Source organism: Papio anubis, chromosome 6, assembly GCF_008728515.1.
Source record: "Papio anubis isolate 15944 chromosome 6, Panubis1.0, whole genome shotgun sequence".
In the NCBI taxonomy this organism is placed as follows: Eukaryota; Metazoa; Chordata; class Mammalia; order Primates; family Cercopithecidae; genus Papio; species Papio anubis.
This window is the reverse complement of record NC_044981.1, coordinates 53425587-53441734: the sequence shown is the minus strand read 5'-3', so window position 1 is coordinate 53441734 and position 16148 is coordinate 53425587. Positions and strand designations below refer to the sequence as shown.

General features: G+C 41.2%; 1 protein-coding gene across 1 annotated transcript in view; it reads right to left on the bottom strand.

Moving 5' to 3' along the window:
* Nucleotides 1–12747, bottom strand: part of LOC116275296 (protein FAM83B) — a 96391-nt gene extending 83644 nt beyond the window's left edge. Inside the window, exon 1 of the mRNA XM_031667139.1 lies at nucleotides 12529–12747. The gene's annotated coding sequence lies outside the window, so the exon portion shown is untranslated. The remainder of the gene's footprint in view (nucleotides 1–12528) is intronic.
* Nucleotides 12748–16148: the final 3401 nt, after the last annotated feature.

Below are 16148 nucleotides of genomic sequence, written 5' to 3'. Positions count from 1 at the left end.
CGGGGGGGGCGGTGGGGCGTGGGGGGCGGTGGGGGGAAGGAATTTTAATACCCATACAGAAATTGTTAATATTTGAACATACATTTGCTTATGTTAAATCGAGGTTAGGTTTTTGGTAATATAAAATATTACCCATTTATAAAGGGCTTCAGAAAGAATAACCAGAAATGCAGTGAGTACTGTAAAGGTGATTAGGTAAATAGATAGATCTATATCAAAAACATAAATATTAATTTCAAATGAGAACTTTGTCAGAAGAACAAAGGTGGTATCAAGTGTCTTTGGGGATTCTCCATAAAATTTGCATTTTTCATTGTTTTATTATGTTAAAGTCATTCAGCAAACAGTTTCTGGGCATTTTCATTAATCATAACAAGATAAATTACCGACTTGTGTTTTCTACACAAGTAGTGATACAAATTAGCTATAAAGCATGACTCATTTTTTCCGGTGTTTCTGGTATCAGTTATTATATAAACTTATTTCAATAGCAAGGAAAGATGAATTGGGTGTTTAAATAAATTATGGTTATGTATGTTTCGTATATCAATAAGGTGAAATTGAAGTAACTATATATTTCAGAGCAGTCCCTGGGAAGCTGAAGTCTATATTTTACAACTTGATATAACACAATAGTGTAAGGCTTAAGTTCATCCAATAAGTCATCCAAATATGAATCTAGATTCTTTTTCCAAAAAGAATGCATCCCTCACTCTACTGTAAAGGTAGGCAAAACTTACAACAGGATGAGGACCTCCTTTTCTTGAAAATGTCGGATAGGTGGGGGAAATGACTTTTCTTTTCTTCTTTTTTTTTTTTTTTTGAGATGGAGTCTCGCTCTGCCGCCCAGGCTGGAGTGCAGTGGCGCGATCTCGGCTCACTGCAAGCTCCGCCTCCCGGGTTCACGCCATTCTCCTGCCTCTGCCTCCCAAGCAGCTGGGAATACAGGCGCCCGCCACCACGCCCAGCTAAGTTTTTTTGTATTTTTAGTAGAGACGGGGTTTCACCATGTTAGCCAGGATGGTCTCGATCTCCTGACCTCGTGATCCGCCCGCTTCGGCCTCCCAAAGTGCTGGTATTACAGGCGTGAACCACTGCGCCCGGCCGGAAATGACTTTTCAATAGTGACTACTGTTAGTGCCAATGGTATCTGAAAATCATTGCTGAGATATGCAGAAGACTAAGAATTTTCCTCAAGTGTCATCAAAGCTATTGATTTCCTGTTATCAGGGTTTCGACTTGGGAGTTGCCATCTCTCTTAGCTCTTCTCTCATTACTCTCCCAGAATAATCCCGTCCAGCCTTATATCCATGAATGACTTGCAAACCTCCAGACTTCACTGCTCCCTTCTCCTCTAGACTCACATATCCAGTTGGTTTGTGGACATCTTCCCCGGATACGCAACAGGTTTTCTTTCTTTACACCTAACATCCTGAGTTAATTTCCAATTTAGGATCTTTGCACCAGCTGTTCCATCTGCCTGGAATGCTCCTTTTTTTTTCATTTCTATCTTACCCATATGCCACCTTCTCTGAGAGGTCTTCCAGACTACCCATTGTAGAAAGAACCCACCCTCTCTGCCATACTTAATCGTTTTACCCTGCTTTAACTTATAACACTTATTATGTGAAATAAAATATTTATTTATTTATGTGCTATTTCCTGTACCCCCTTCAGTAAAATAAAGGCTGCTTAAAGGCCACTGAGTCGGTATATTCTAATTTACCAGTGGCCCCATCATGTTAGTTATTTCATATTTTGGGTATCATCACTGTCTTGGATAAGACCTATTCTCTTACATTACAAGTAAATTCAGTTCTGCCCTCACGGTATAATTATAAAGGAGAAATAACTAGAGATCTATTGACCTACCCCTTACTTATTCACCTTGATGTTCCTCCTCTTCCTCCTCCTCCTCACTTCACAACTCTCATACACAATCCCCTGAACACCACAGGAAGTAGGGTTCAGTCTCTTTCAACCTCAGTTTCAGAAATGTAGTATAATTTATAACAAAGACATATTGAGACAAAAACACCACAGGCAACAAGAGCCCCATGGAGTGAAATGCTGAATGTGTCATGTACCCTCCTGTTCCACCTCTAAGTCTAAAAGGCAATAAAGTCACTCTTGGTGCATGCTGACATTTGCAGAGTAAATGCTGTAGGAAAACTCATAAATGTATGTTCCAATATGAACTCTTAAAATGGCTTCCCAAATACATTTAACAAGGGTAGTGTGCCTCAACTAGAAAATAGTGAGGAAGTCTATAAATAAAATGTCTTAAGAAAATATATTTTGCTTAGTTATGTTAGGAACAGCTTTTCATAAAAAGTAAAATTGTTACATACATTTAGTAGCAGGGAAGCAGTCTCAGACTGTTATAAAGTAGAGGCTTTAAAACAGAAATAATTTTGTGCCAATTGTGTAAGTGGACACAAATTTATTTAGTTTGAATGCCAAATAATATTAAATATTAATAATATATCTAGCCTGGAAAGATTTTAGTTTTCACGTGGTTAAAGAGCCATATAAATAATCAGAATATCTAAAATAATCCCAATGCCTACCAATTCTTTATTAGTCATTTCCCTTAGGATTCACTTTTAATGAAGCCTGGCTAGACAGCTGTATCACAACTGAAAAAAGTGCTTTTCTCTTTATGTTACCCCAGAAACTGCCAACAAACCTGATTAGAAAACCAGCCCACTCTAGTTCAACTTTTTATTCTTTTTGAAATAACCTTTTTCGTTGGCTTCTTACTTGTTTATAGAGACTTTGCACAGACGGAAGTTAATAAATAAGAAATAAATATAGCTTTTAAATGTGTAAAATGCTGCTGGATTTATACAGACAGATTTCTAGGACTTGTGGCTTACCTACAAATAGTAACCTGGTTTCTCAGCTCTCTCTCTCTACAATTGTGCTCAATTCTTCTGACAGCAGCGCTAACTTGGAAGACTGCAGTTCTGAGACAAAGCTGATGTTTATAGAACTCTGCTAGTCACAGTTGCTTAAACCACACCTGAACCAGAAAATGCACCTGGCAGTTATTTATTTCACTTTCGTCTGTCCTTAAGGCCTATGTCAGCATAACAGTGAGGGAGAAGGAGACGACTTGGCCGCATAGTATTGCAGCTATCACTGGTTTACTTATCGCTTTGCACAGTCTACCTGTGGGTGTGGATATGAGTCCATGAGTAAATCTTGCTTTTTCCACTCCTTTGCAGCTCAAAGTTCTAATTGATTTCAAAGACAGGGTTCCTCGCTTAGTCTCTCAATTAAGCTTTCCCCAAAGAGCTCTGGCCATTATTTAGAAATTGCTACAACACTATATATCTTAAGTGAAAAGACCTTGGCACCCTTTCCATGGAATCATCATTGATTATGTTATCTAAACCTTTCTTCTCCTTTCTTCTCTTTGTTTCAGTTTTATCCATCCTCTATACAAATCAAAAATATTTCTCATATGTATACAAAATAAACTGAATTATTTGGGAGACAATGGAATTTCTGCATTGTTACATTAAAATCAAAGATGATTCGTTTCTTTAACTCAAGTAATTAATGATTTTATCAAATCATTTTCTCTGTGTGTGATACATCCACACACACACTTAGGATTTCAAGCTCCTGCCCCACTTTTTGGTGAATCGTATTTTGGATCCACTTCAAATTTCTGTGGAATCATATTTTGGATCTAGTGACCTTGGAGAGATTTAACACTCTTCTTTTCCTCTAAATGACTTATTCCAATTCTTCCACATACAAGATTTAACATGCTAAATGGGAGTGAAGTCACTCCGTAAACAAAATATAGAATTTCAGAAAGTTTGAAGACCTTATGTTAATAACAGAGCTATGAGTATGGCTTTGAGTATGAACCAAAAGTGACAGATTTCTCAGATAATATATTGAGATATCAGTGGACATGAATTGGCCTAGTATCATACAAATAAGTGCTTCTGCAATAAAGCACTTTCTATATTTCTTTCAATGTATATGGACTGATGTTTTTGTCTGACATTAACAGACATAGAAATTGTAGCCATATGCTGTAATTTTCAATTATACGTATAAGTGATCTCCTAGTTAGTTCTTTCGACATTTGAAAATCCTGAACTTTTCTGCATGAGAGATTGACACTCAAAACAACTTTAATAATTCCAGTGTTTAATCTATCATTACTAAGTATTTCATTTTACTGTACATGGGGCTGCCAGCATGTCAATATGCAGTTTTAATAATATCATTGTATTTCTTTTTACCGTGTATTTGCACACTTATTTGAATATTTTATTGCAATTTGAACTTATAATACATTTTGAAAACTGGAAAAATGAAAATTCTGAAGTTAGTGGCAGGATGTTTATAATTTGAATTAAAGCAAAGATGAACTTCACTGTACATGCCAAAAGAAGTGACTCTTTGGTCCTGATCAGATGACCATTGCACATATGTTCCAATGTGAAGAAAAGGAACAACATTTTAAAAGTATAAAATATTAGAAACATATTGTTGAATGTTGTGCTTACAATGTTTAAAGAGTAATTGTCAATTTTATTTATATTTTAGCTACTAGAAAATAAAATTTGCCTTGCATTAGAAAATACAATTTGACTTTCATACCTAGGCATACGTTGAAGATAATACAGGTTGGGTTCCAGACACCACAATAAAGTGAGTATTGCAATAAAACGAGTTACACAAATTTTTTTTGGTTTCCCAGTGCATATATAAGTTATCTTTACATTATACTGTGGCCTATTAAGTGTGCAATAGCATTATGTCTAAAACACCAATGAACAACCTTAGTCAAAAGATACCTATCGCCAAAAAAATGCTATCACCTGAGCCTTCAGCAAGTTGTAATCTTTTTGCCAGTGGAGGGGCTTGTCTTGATGTTGATGGCTGCTGAATGATCAGGGTGGTGGTTGCTGAAGGGTAGGGTGGTTATAGCAATTTCTTAAAATAAGACAATAACGAAGTTTGTCAGAAAGATTGACTCTTCCTTGCACAAACGATTTCTCTGTAGCATGCAATGTTGTTTAACAGCATTTTACATACGGTAAAACTTCTTTCAAAACTAGAGTCAATCTTCGCAAGCCCTGCCGCTGCTTTACCAACTAAGTTTTTATAATATTCTAAATCCTTTGTTGTCATTTTAACAATGTTCACAGCACCTTCACCAAGAGAGCAGATTCCATCTCAAGAATCCACTTTCTTTGTTCATCTATGAGAAACAATGCCACATCCATTAAAGTGCTATCATGACACTGAAGAAACTAAGCCACACCATCAGCCTCCTCTTCTAATTCTATTAATAGTTCCCTTGCTATTTCCATCATATCTGCAATTACGTCCTCCACAAGTCTTGAACCTTTCCAAGACATCTACAAGAGTCAGAAGCAACTTCTTTCAAGCTGCTGTTAATGTTCATATTTTGACCTCCTCCCATGGATCATAAATGTTCTTAACGGCATGTAGAATGGGGAATTCTTTCCAGATTTTCTATTTATTTTGCTCAGATTCATTAGAGGAATCACTTATCTGTGGCAGCTACAGCCTTATGAAATGTCTTTTTAAATAATAAAACTTAAAAGTCAAAGTCACTTCTTGATCCATGTGCTACAGAACAAATGTTGTGTTAGAAGGCATGAAAACAACATTAATCTCCATCAGATCTCTTAGGTGACCAGGTGCACTGTCTATAAGCAGTAATATTTTGAAAGGAATCTTTTTTTTCTGAGTAGGTCTCAACAGTAGGCTTAAAAAGTCAGTAGACCTTGCTGTAAACAGATATGCTCTCATCTGAGTTTTGTTGTTCCATTTATAGAACACAGGCAGACTAGATTTAGAATAATTTTTAAAGACCTTAGGCATTCTGGGATGGTAAATGAGCACTGGCTTCAACTTAAAAGTCACCAGCTGCATTAACCACAAAAAAGACAGTCAGTCTATCCTTTGAAATCAGGCATTCTCTAGCTCTGAAAAACCAGATGACATCTTCTTCCACTAGAAGGCTGTTTCGCCTACATTAAAAATGTGTTGTTTAGTGTCACTTTGTTCATCAATTATCTTAGCTAGATTTTCTGGATAACTTGCTTCAGCTTCTCCATCATCACTTGCTGCTTCACTTTGCACATTTACATTTTGGAGACAGCTTCTTTCCTTAAACCTCAGGAACCAACCTCTGCTAGTTTCATACCTTTCTCCTGCAGCTTCCTCATCTCTCTCAGCCTTCACAGAATTGAAGACAGTTAAGGTCTTGCTCTGGATTAGACTTCGACCGAGAATGTTGTGGCTGGATTGATCTATCCAGGGGTGTCTAATCTTTTGGCTTCCCTGGGCCATACTGAAAGATGCATTGTCTTGGGCTACCCATAAAATACACTAACAACAATAGCCAACAAGCTAAAAAGAAAACAAAACAAAAAATTGCAATACAAATCGCATAATCTTTTAAGAAAGTTTACATTCAAAACCGTCCTAGACTGCCTACGGCCTGCAGGCCACAGATTGAACAGCCTTGAACTCTAGACCAATATGACTTTCTCCCTGTCAGCAATAATGCTATTTTACTCACTCCTCATGTGTGTGTTTACTGCAGTAGCACTTTTAATTTCCTTCAACAACTTTTCCTTTGCTTTCACAATTTGGATAATTGTCTAGTACAAGAGGTCTAGCTTTTAGCCTATCTCAGCTTTCAACATGACTTCCTCACTGGGCTTAATCATTTCTAGCTTTTGATTTAAAAAGAGGGCATGCAACTCTTCCATTCTCTTGAACATTTAAAGGCCCTGGTAGAGTTATTAAGTGGCCTAATTTCAATATTGTGCCCAAGCAGAGGGAAAGACATAGGGGAACGGCTGGTCGGTGGAGCAGTCAGAACACACACAACGTTTATAGACTAAGTTCACTGTCATATGTGCACATGATTTGCAGCACCCCCAGAAAATTACAAGAGTAGCATCAGAGATCAATGATCACCAAAATGATATTATAAAAATGAAGAAGTTTGAAATACTGTGAGAATTACCAAAATGTGACACAGAGACACAAAGTGAGCATGTGCTATTGGAAAAATGGTACTGACAGACTTGCTTGAGGCAGTGTTGCCAGAAACCATCAATTAGTAAAAACACAACTGCTGCAAAGTCCAATAAAGCAAAGCGCAATAAAACGAGATATGCTTCTAATTTTAATTGTACAGATTTTTAGAATACCAAAGTAGAGAACTGTGCTGATAAAGATGACTGACAGAAATAAAGAACTGTAAATAGGCCAGGCACGGTGGTTCACGCCTGTAATCCCAGCACTTTGGGAGGCTGAGGCAGGTGGATTACAAGGTCAGGAGTTTGAGACCAGCCAGGCCAACATAGTGAAACCCCATCTCTACTAAAAACACAAAAATTAGCTAAGCATGGTAGCACATGACTGTAGTCCCAGCTACTTGGGAGGTTGAGGCAGGAGAATCGCTTGAACCCGGGAGGCGGAGGTTGTGGTGGGCCAAGATTGCACCACTGCACTCCAGCCTGGGCAACAGAGCGAGACTCCATCTCAAAAAAACAAAACAAAATGTAAATAAATCGGTAGTTCAACAGATGGCGAAATGGACAAATAAACAGAAGTATGAAATGGGAGATAAGAAAGAAGAAAGATGAACAGGTAAAAAAGTAAATCAGAAGGAATGAGAAGGGATAGATAAAAAGAGAAGGCAGGTGAAGAGAAAAACATAACGGGAAGGAAGAGAAGCGAAGCATAAAAGAAAAAAGAAGGAAGAGAAGGGACAAAAGGAGGGTAGAAAGGATGAGATGTGACAAAAAAGATGAAAAGACCAATAAAGTTGAAAATGGAAAGGAAGAGTTGAAACTAAAAAAAGAATTATGGGAGAACACTGTAAACAGTTACTTACTCTAAAAACATCTTAGCTATATTGCACTTATCTTTAACAAATAACTCAGAAGTTATATTTGAAAAAATACAGCACTTTTTTTTTTATTTTTTTTTGAGACGGAGTCTCACTCTGTCAGTCAGGCTGAAGTGCAGTGGTATGACCTCGGCTCACTGCAAGCTCTGCCTCCCAGGTTCAAGCAATACTCTGCCTCAGCCTCCCAAGTAGCTGGGACTGCAGGCGCCCGCCACCACACCTGGCTAATTTTTGTATTTTTAGTAGAGACGCGGTTTCACCATCTTGGCCAGGCTGGTCTTGAACTCCCGACCTTGTGATCCACCTGCCTCGGCCTCCCAAAGTGCTCAGATTACAGGTGTGAGCCACCACATCTGGCCGTTAAAATATAGTACTTTTAAAACATCTGTTGAGACCAGGCGTGGTGGTTCACGCCTGTTATCCCAGCACTTTGGGAGGCCAAGGCAGAGAGATCACGAGGTCAGGAGATCGAGACCATCCTGGCTAACACAGTGAAACCTCGTCTCTACTAAAAATAAAAAAAAAAAAATTAGCCAGGTGTGGTGGCAGCCCCTTGTAGTCCCAGCTACTTGGGTGGCTGAGGCAGGAGAATGGCATGAACCTGGGAGGCGGAGCTTGCAGTGAGTGGAGATCGCGCCACTGCACCCCAACCTGGGTGACAGAGCGAGACACTGTCTCAGGAATAATAAAAAAAAAAAAAAAATCTGCTGAATGAGTCTTATGAGACTAGGTTATTTGGAGGAACATGCTGTTAAGAATTAAAGCCATAATTGCTAGTATGTATATATAAATGACAGCCCAAACATCTCATGTCGATTGATTCTATTACCACCATTGAGATGGAAGATGTCACTCTTTAGTACTTTGAAAACTGCCTTTTATTTCCCAAGTAGTAATGTTTATGTAATCAAAGAAGGAACCTGATGTTAAATAAAGAACGAAAACCCTTTGAAATGAAAATTTGGCCAACGTAGTGGAAATAATAAGCTTCACAGTGATATTGTGAAGAAACCTTAGTTAACATTATTTTATGATATTTTCAATAAGAAGTGATCACAGAGAATTTCAGAGCACTGTGGGTGGGACACAGGAGTGGCCACATAGTCTAAAACTTTCACAATACCAGTGAAAAACCTGCAAGCCTAAAGAATGTTAATACTTTGTCAAAAAACATGACAATCCCAGGGCTGCTAATGTTCAATTTCACAAATGAATTAATGAACACGAACGTCTGCTGTGATGTTCAGAGAATAGGAAGGAACTACAAAAATCAGTGGACTTGATCCATTTATTTATTTGTATACTTGTAATCATCATTAGGTCCCTAAACTGCAAGATTCCTAAGATCCAGGAATATATTTTCACTTTCCTATCCCTGGAGAGGAATATATTGCTTGGCAGATAATGGTCAATAAATATGTTTAATCAAAGAGATAGTGTAAAAGAGCACAAAGTTAGAGCCGTTAGATAATTATCATCACTGCATAACTTCTCTATAAACTCTTTAACATAGGCCCCTGCCAGTGACCTGGAGATTACACCTGACCCTATGTCAGTATGCAAGAGAGGCTGACTATGACTACTTTAAGTTCCCCACGGACCAGTAATCTACAAATTATTTAAGACACAGCTCAAAAGATAAATGTCATGTGCCCTTAGGGGACATCTCACCCCACTCCTAAGGACAATGTAAAAATAAAACAAAAGACAAACTGGGTAGTAATTAGATGTCCCGAGAGGAAAAGTTTCCTACCATTCATGATCATGTGATTCTAGGACTTCCCAACACAGACAGCAAGCCCAGTGAATATCCCTCATATTTGGATCATCTCTCCACCCAGGCTCACCTTCCTTATAGCATCACAGCCCCCGAAAACATCCTTTGCCCCTCCATTCCCCACCCCTACCTTCTGTACATGTTAGCCCCCTGCCTCCTTAGTGCACCCTCCTCCCCAGCATACAGCCCACTTGCCCCCCACACCACCTCACCTCCACGTATATCCTTTCCACTGGAGCCTACCATTCCCCCAGCTCTTGTCTTCCCACAGCACTCCGCCTCCCAATCCCCTTGGGAAGCCTGCTCTACCCTTAGGGGCCAGGATAATTCTAGACAGTGCCCATGCCCATTGGCACACCTCAGTGGGAAAGAAGCTCCCACTGAAGGCTCTAACACATTTTCTCAGAGAAATGTTGTTGGCTTTAATTCTTGATGGAGTTTAAGTGCTATTTGTACAAATTTTTTTCTGCAGCATCCTTAAAGCTGGGCTGTGAATAACCGTCATTTAGAACTCTTGTTTCCACAGGGGAGTGGAGGTATTCTGATGTTCAAATGATAAATTCAACAACAAAATTCTAAAATACATTCCATTTCCAGGTCAGAAATTAAAGGAACAAAAGCACATTTCAAAAAGAACAAAACATTGTGTCTAAAAAGCTGAATTGTGAAACATCCATGGGACATTCACATTTTGCAACTTATAAAGGGACAGATGTGCAACTTACCTAACTAGCTAAACAAGGATAACTTGAAATTTTACCAATAATTAATTAAACTAAGCTAAGTGGCCTCTTTTCAAAAGGTCTCATCCAACTAGATTTATGTATTGGAAGAGTCCTGCTTTGATGGGATCACAGTTTTTTACCCCAAGATTCTGGACACTTAAAAGTATAATAACATTACATTTTGGCAACTCAGTATTGTATAATGTAATTAAATGGGAAACAAGTAGGTGAGTTGCTGCAAGGTGAGTCATGGTCAAGAAAATACTCAGTGAATGAACCTCCACCTTAAACTATAAAGAACGGTGGACGCTAGAGGGAATAAAATAGAAAGATTAATAAAATTAATTAATTCATCCCAAAAAAGTTTAGCCAGTTAGCGTCATAAACTCAAGGGCATAAACGTAAAAGACATCACTGAGTCAGCGCCAGAGGTGTGGTTTGTCTGCATCTACACAATCTCTTTCAGCAACTGTTCAATTGGTAATGCTTCCCACAATAAATTCTCAGCATCTGCGGTCTAGAGCCTGCCAGCTTTAAAGGCAGGATCCACCCAGCCCCTTAGGCAGGCTCTAGAGGGTGTAGCCAGCACCCTAAATAGGTGTATACCCCCCCACGTGTGCCTGAGCCCCAAAGGCAAGGGGGTGGAATTTGCAATTGGAAGGTGTGGGGAGTTCTACTTTTCTGGGAACTATAGGAAGACAGAAAGAAACAAACGCAACAAAGACCGGCACTCCCAACCTTCCATCATTCTATTTCATATTATTCTCATTCGTCAATCATTTTGAAGCCTCCCTCCGCCACCACCCCCCCCCCCCCAAAAAAAAAACCCAGCTTTCTCTTCTAAGTCCCTTTCATCACTGTCTCCTTTCCTGATGCTAGTCAGCAATGATTCAGCCTCTGTCATGGATTTCCTCCGGGCTCTTGCACTTGTTAGGATGAGAAAGGGAAAGAAGGGAGGTGCCTGCCAGTAACCTGGCAAGATGTTTGTAAATGGGAATTTGGACATAAGGTGTTGGGCATTAAATTCTCGCCTCAACTGCTTGCCACCCGCACACCTTCTTCTTAAGTGTTCTGGCCGCCTGAGCTCTCATTTCCACGACTAGGTCAGAGAGACCCTATAACCTCACCACTCCAAGCATAGACAACGTGCTAACTTGTGTTCCCATAACCTCCCAGCCTCCTCCTATAAAGCACTGTTGTCTCTTGACATACCTATGACCCCTGCAATGAACACAGGCACATTCCCTGCCTCTTCACTCACCTTATACAGGCAAGACCCCCCACATATCACACAGAATAGGCCAAAAGTCTCCAAGTCTCGTTCCAGGAGCAACCTGCTCTAGGCATACTCTCCTCCTCTAGATCACTCACCACGATTTAGAGCAGTGGTTCTCAAACTTTGGTAGGTACAGACTTTCTCCTGGAGAGCTGCTAGGGCACACAGACCTAGACTCAGGCCGACCCAAGTTTGAAAAACACAGGTCGCTACCAGTCTGCACTCAGAAACGGGATCCTGTACAATTAAGAGGTTGTGTGAAAAAAACTGTCTTTTCAAGTTCTGCTCCTTACTACGGATCTAAAGAACACCCACGCCCCTCAGCGACCTAAGGTCTCCCACCTTTTCCCGGAACCCTCCACCCCCACGCCCTCCGCTTCCACCCTGGATTTCCTCCCACGAGACTCTTCCCAGCGGTCTCTCCTCCCGCTTCCTCTCCCGGGGTCCTCGGCGCACTCCTACACTGGGAAAGAGGAAACAAATCCAGCGTCCACGAGCGGCGGCGCCCGTCCTTTGGGGACCCAAACCGACTCCGCCCGAGACAACTTTTCAAAGTTCTCAACTCACTCGCACCCACACGACAATGAAAGAAACGTAGAAAAGACTAAAGCAACTGAGCTCTGCACCCTGGGGAACTTCCAAGCCCGCGCGCGCTCCCAAGAGGAAGGCCCTTATCCCTCCCGTCAGCCGCGCCGGCCAAGGGCAGGTGAAGCCCTGGGCACCCCCCCCCCCCCCACCAGCACCCCAAGCACCTCAACCCTGCGCCCGCTGGGGTCCCGCCCGCCGTGGTCCCGGGCAGGGGAGCCCGAGCCCCACTTACGGCCAGGAGCGCCCTAAGCCGCGCGCAACCGCGCCCGCCACACCGCGCCCGCTGCCGAAGGTTTGCCTCCCAGGAAGCAGCGAGCGCCCGGGCGAGGGCGGGGAGGGGAGGGGAGTTACCTGCCCAGCGTCAAGTCGGCGGAGGGAGGCTGATTCCGGCTCGAACCGCGCCTCCCCGAGACCGAGGTGCAGCGCTAGAGGGGGCGGGAGTGGAGACGGGTTACAACAAGTCTCTAGTCGTGGCACGCCAAACCCCAAACAGCCAGAAAGCGCTCGGAACCTGTCTGAACTCAACCACCCAACCCTCTCCCGGCGGAGTATGAAAAAGCCTTTCTTTCCTGCCCGCCCTCGGGGCTCCGGAGCAATTACAAGTCCCGACACCCTGCTCCTGGGCTGGGGCAAGGAGCGATCCCGGAGGACAGCGACGCTCACCTGAGAAGAAGGCGGATCTAGGCCGAGCGGGGCCGTGGTCCCGGCCTCGCTTCTCCCTGGGCTCATGAATGCCTGGAGGACAGGCCTGGGGACGGCGGGGTGAGAGCAAGGGTTGTAGCACCCTCGAGAGTGTGGGGCGGATTCATCCATAGTAGGTAATTCCACTGGGCATCCCGCAGTGCAGACTCCTTCTCAACGCCTAAGAGTTTTTAGGCTTGGAGACGACGTGAGGAGTGGAAAAGTACAAGAAAAAGTACTTTTTTGTGTGTGTAAAAGAATTTTTTTTTTTTTTTTTTTTTTTGAGACGGAGTCTTGCTCTGTCGCCCAGGCTAGAGTGCAGTGGCGCGATCTCGGCTCACTGCAAGCTCCGCCTCCTGGGTTCACGTCATTCTCCTGCCTCAGCCTCCGAAGTAGCTGGGACTACAGGTGCCCGCCACCACGCCCGGCTAATTTTTTTTTTGTATTTTTTAGTGGAGACGGGGGTTTCACCATGTTAGCCAGGATGGTCTTGATCTACTGACCTCGTGATCGACCCCCCTCAGCCTCCCAAAGTGCTGGGATTACAGGCGTGAGCCCCCGCGCCCCGTCACAATTTCAAATATCATCAAAGATTTTGGTACTGACTCTCAACTGTCCTAGTTACAGATTTGGGATGAAAGGATATTGTTTAAAATAGGGAGATGTGCGTCAAAAGCAGGTCACTCTAGGTGGGATACTGCGGAGCAATGTTACGGAAGTAGAGACAGTATAATTTAGTTTTAACATGAAATACAGTAAATAATAAAATTTATTTTTTCATTTCCTTGCCTACACCTCAGTAAATCTGTCATGAGTATTTACAATAACTTGTGTAATCACGTAGACTTCAAGATATAGTCATTTGCAGCAAATGTTTAAAATGCAGCCTAGTATTGTAAGAATAGAATTTAGGGTAATAATAGGCATATTTTAAGCTTCTGACATAATATATAAATTATCATAAAATTGAATTGACCCTTAAAAATGACTTTCATGGCTATTTTGCCCGTAATTAAACAGTTTAGGAAAATGCTAAATCATTACTGATGTGCTGATTTAAACTGAAGAATGAAATTCGCATTAGTCTGGATACTGAAACATCAGAGCAAAGGGCAAAGTCAGGAAAGTAAAAGCAAATTCCAGGATAGTACAAAGCTAATCTTCCAAATCTTGGTGTCTGATTTGTAGTTTCTTTTCTTCAAAAGCATGTAGAGAATTGTCTTGTTTTATGTATTTATTTTTTTCCTTCTGTTCCTAATTTTCACATCTCACTTGTTAGTATTTTTTTCAGTTCTCTTCCTCATTTTTGGCATGCAATCCATTGACTAAATTAATATTCTGTATGTGGTACTTAATATACTAGCATGTTTCTACAACCTTTGAGAATAATTCTGGATGTTTCTTAAAGGTGCAATACTTATGAATATTTTGAGACTACACTTATCCTATTTTTAAAAATATCAAGAATATTTACAGTAAAATGAGGCCCACAGGAAGTCTAATTTTATTAAGATATGCTTTCATGCTAAGTCAAGTGAAATCACAAAGAAAGAAGGATATCTACTAGAGTGTTCATTATTAAAAGCAAATAAAAGATCAGAAAATAGAAGTGGAGAGAGAGAATCCATTAAAGGTATTATGCTATGTAAGACCTTTCCATCCTTAATGGGATGGAAAGATACATAGGAGCCTAGAAGGTAGGTGAGGAATGTGGACAGAATTTCATAGAACTATTAGAATTTGAATTGGGTCCTGACTGATGAGCAAACTTCTCAGGAGAATGAAATTGGCATGTGATTAGATGCTGAAAGAGCAGAGTAAAGGCTAGAGGATGAAAGTTAAAGCAAGTTCCAGAACTCACAAATCAACTACCTGATTTGGCCATGGGCACCACATGGTTGTGGTGGAAGATACGTTTAGAAATAAAGTTTGGAGGCCGGGCGCGGTGGCTCAAGCCTGTAATCCCAGCACTTTGGGAGGCCGAGACGGGCGGATCACGAGGTCAGAAGATCGAGACCATCCTGGCTAACACGGTGAAACGCCGTCTCTACTAAAAAATACAAAAAAACTAGCCAGGCGAGGTGGTGGGCGCCTGTTAGTCTCAGCTACTCGGGAGGCTGAGGCAGGAGAATGGCGTAAACCCAGGAGGCGGAGCTTGCAGTGAGCTGAGATCGTGCCACTGCACTCCAGCCTGGGCGACAGAGCGAGACTCGGTCTCAAAAAAATAAAAAAATAAAGTTTGGAGTAATTTTCTCACAGAATGAGGTCAAAATTATTTACAATCTAAGATTGTTGTGAGAATTATAAATTAGATATGGTATGTGAAAAACATCCCAGCTCTTGATCTGCGGTAAGCACGTAAGTGGCCATTACTATTAATTATACTGGGAATCAGATTGGGAAGAACTCTGATTGCAATTTGAAAAATATGGACTTGTGTCTCTTGCTGGTGATGTGTTGACTAATCTAACAGTTGGTGCCTTTGGTATAAATTCTAGGGAGTCAGGAAGAGTAGTTATGCCTAACTGTAGTGTGAATAGTATGACAAGGGGAGAAATAGTGAAAATGAAAAGGAGGAAACCAATTTGACAGCCAATGAGATTGAAAATCATATGATTTGCGTCAGATAGATTGGATGTAGAATTTAAAGTGAAAGAAATAAATAGGTTTTCTTTCCTTTCTTTCTTTTTTTGAGACAGGATCTTGATCTGCCCCCTAGGCTGGAGTGTAGTGTCTCAACTCACTGCAACATCCAACTTTTCAGTTCAAGCAGCTCTCCCACCTCAGCCTCCCTAGTAGCTGGGATTACAGGTGCACACCACCAAACCCAGCTAATTTTTGTATTTTTTTTGTAGAGACAGGGTTTCACCGTGTTGCCCAAGTTATAACTGTGTTTTCAAGCTGCCAAAAGTCATCAATAGAGGGGAAGAAAGAAAGAAAATGGCCACGTATGTGAAAAGTAGGAAGAGGCAGGAGCAGAATCATATGAAAGGTTATTTTCAGGTTGTTGGGAATCTTTCTGTAGCTATAGGTACTCAGGTAATTGTGTTGGAAAGGACATAGCAGAGAATAGAAAATAATGAGTAATGAACAAGGTCCAGATGATATGGGAAGGGAGATACAAAACCTCAGTCACTCCATATGAAAAGTATGCCTAATAAATTCTCTATT